This window comes from Orycteropus afer, unplaced genomic scaffold (genome assembly GCF_000298275.1).
Source record: "Orycteropus afer afer isolate SDZICR_OR568_19922 unplaced genomic scaffold, OryAfe1.0 scaffold00446, whole genome shotgun sequence".
Lineage (NCBI taxonomy): Eukaryota > Metazoa > Chordata > Mammalia > Tubulidentata > Orycteropodidae > Orycteropus > Orycteropus afer.
The window spans coordinates 1,664,034-1,667,317 of record NW_006922033.1 but is presented as its reverse complement, the minus strand read 5'-3'; the positions used below and the strand labels follow the sequence as shown (position 1 = coordinate 1,667,317).

The 3,284-nt window shown below is 39.9% G+C and overlaps 1 protein-coding gene across 1 annotated transcript in view; it reads right to left on the bottom strand.

Moving 5' to 3' along the window:
- Positions 1 to 3,284, bottom strand: part of LOC103208507 (LARGE xylosyl- and glucuronyltransferase 1) — a 705,596-nt gene that overhangs the window by 230,239 nt on the left and 472,073 nt on the right. The window lies entirely within an intron of this gene.

Genomic DNA, 3,284 nt, shown 5'->3' with positions numbered 1-3,284 from the left:
CCCTTTTATACTCAGTCCTCTTCTCTGGACCCCATACCAGGTAACCACTAGTTTTCTTCCTGTCACTACAGTTCACTCTTTTCTAGAACTGCACATACTAGAGTCATAATCATGTGGCATGTATTTTATGTCTAACTTCTTTTTAAAAATTTGTTTATTGTGCGTTGGGTGCAAATTTACAAAGCAGATTTGTTTGACATTCAGCAGTTCATGCACATTTGATTTCACCGCCCCATTACCATCCCCAACTGTAAAAAACTCTCCTCCTCTCTCCTCTCTGTGACTATCCCCTCTCTGTGCCCTTTTTCTCTGTGCATTCCTGCCTGTCCAGCTCTCCCCCTATGTGAATGCTGCCCCTCTGGTCTCATGACTGATTGATCTAAGGGGTTCATCTCCGTTAGGGAGGTGGGCACATCTCCCTGGGGTAGACATTCTGCATGCACGTCTTTCTACTGTTGGGTTGAGAGACAATCCATGGAAGTGAGTCCATTACTAGGTCCAAAGGATAAGCTGGACCATAGTCTCGGGGATTCTACTATCTATCTGACCAGTAATTCTGGTAATTTTTGTCTTTTTGGATTTTGTTCCACATTTTTCCTCCTATTCTAACCAAGATCTCCAATTTTGATCCCTTTCCCAAATGGCTGGCATTGGTAGTCAGTCACCATCTAGTTCTTTTGGTCTTGGGGTCATAAAGGCCGAGGTCCTCGTGGTCCATCATATCTTTGGACTATGTGTTTCCAGATAACTTTGATTTTCTTCACTCTTCTTTGCTGCAGATGAGAAGAGACCAATAGTTGCATCTTGGATGGCCACTTGAAAGCTTTTAAGACCTCAGTCGCTACTCACCAAAGTAGGGTGCAGAACAAAATTTTTGTGTACTATGTTGTGCCAATTGAGCATGATGTCCCACGAGACTATGCTCTTGAGCTGCAGGCCCAGTGATTCTCTCTCTCAAGGTGTTTGGCTATCTCTGAGAAGCTACTCCAACCCTGTCCTCTGTTACTTCTGTAATGTATGTGGATAATTTTGTAGCAGAAGTACATATGTTAGATTATCTTCTGCCAAATCTATCCTTGGTCTTGGGTATATTCCTGTTTATCTACCCCAACCTGATCTTCTCACCTGTTGATGCAGTTACTTGTAGACTAGTGGGTGCCAGTGGTAATGCAGTATTGTGCATGTACAGTATTTGCCTCTGTTGTATCTTTTGTGTATGTTTCTGTGTCCCCTCCTTTCCCCATTATCACTATGCTGGTTACAGACTCTTTCCATATTGCCTCTCCCCTCACCCAAATCATCATGTGACTCCCAATTAGTGAGAAAATTTCCCTCCGTTTTCCTCCCATCCCCAGTAACCAACAAAGTAAATTTCTTTCCCTAAGTAAACATTTAGGAGCTCTGGTAGTGTAGTGCCTAAGGTACCTGACTGCTAACCAGAAGGCTGGTGGTTCAAACCCACCAGCCACTCCTCAGAAGGAAGGTTGACCAATCTACTTCCATAGTGATAACTGCCTCAGAAACCCAAGGAGGGGTCACTATGGGTCGGGTCTGACTTGACGGCAAATAACAACAAGAAGTAAACATTTCTTCGACTTTTTACAATGGACTCATACAATATTTGTCCTTCTGTGATTGGCTTATATCACTCAGCATAATGTCTTCCAAATTCATCCATGTTGTGAGATGATTCGTGTATTCTTCATTATTCTTTAATGTTGCTTAGCAACATTAAAGTATTAATCTTGTGTGACTATACCGCAGTTTGGTTATCAATTCATCTTCTGATGAGTGTTTAGGTTGTTTCCAACTCTTTGCTATATGGAATTGTGCTGCGATGAACATGGGTGTGCATATGTCTATCTGTGTCCTGTCTCTCACCTCTTTAGTGTATATTCCTAGCAATGGAATTGCTGGATCAAATGGTATTTCTATTTTCAGTTTTTTAAAAAAATATATATATTATTATTATTATTTTTCATTTTTTAATGCATTTTATATAAATATAATTTATGTACAGTGAAATGCACAAACTAAAGTGACATGGGTCAATGCATTTTTCTTCTATTTTGCAGTGTTCCCTCCCCTTCCCTCCCACCCCTGGCAACCAACAAAGAAAGTTTCCCTCCATATATAAACCTTTCCTTGACCCTCCACAACAATGAACTAATACTATATCTGTCCTTCTATGACTGACTTATTTCACTCAGCATAATGTCCTCCAAGTTCATCCATATTTTGTGGTGTTTTGCAGACTCTACATTATTCTTTTGTGCTGCATAGCATTCCATTATGTGTATGTACGATAGTTTGGTCATCCACTCTTCCACTGATAGACATGTAGGTTGTTTCTATCTTTTAGTTATTGTAAACAGTGCTGCAATGAACATGAGTGTGCATGTATGTGTTCCTGTCCTGGCTCTCACCTCCCTAGGATATATACCTAGGAATGGGATTGCTAGGTCAAATGGTATCTCCAATTCCAGCTTTCTAAGGAGTCGCCATATTGCTTTCCACAGTGGTTGTATCACTTCACAGTCCCACCAGCAGTGTATTAGTGTCCCAATCTCTCCACATCCCCACTAGCATTTGTTATTTTCTGTCTCGTTGAACTTTGCCATCAGTGCTGGGGTAAGACGGTATCTCATTGCTGTTTTGATTTGTATCTATTTGATGGCCAGTGATTGTGGGTGTCTCTTCATGTATTAGCTACCCACCTGAATATCCTCCTTGGAGAAGTGTATATTCATGTCTTCTGCCCATTTTTCAATTGGATTGTTCATCCCTTTGCTGTTGAGGCATTGGAGTTTTCTATAAATCTTAGAGATAAGTCCCTTGCCAGATATGTAAGTACTGGCAAATATGAATTTGTTGCTATCATTTTTATTATGTGTTTTGTGGGTCAATTTCTTTGTTTCATATAATTTTCTATGCTGAACTTGTTTTGTTTATGAATCATGTTATCACTTCTTTCATTGCTATTGTTTTAGTATTTGCTAAATATTTGTGCTGGTCTTTTTTATTTGATGTGAAGGTTTATCATTTTCCTTTGAAGTTACCCTATGATTTATAGTTTTCTTCCCAAGTTTAGAACAGTCCGTTCTATCTTGTAGTTGTCTTGACTTCCATACCACCTAGAAGTTCTGTAATTACACAGTTTTTTTCCCCCTCTTTTTGGGTGGTAGTTGTTCTCATTTGTCAATTGATGTCTCTGGTTCCCTGTTTACAATCTTGTAGGCTTATTTACTTTGGATACTTCCATAGCTGGGTTGGTTTCTGGGTTA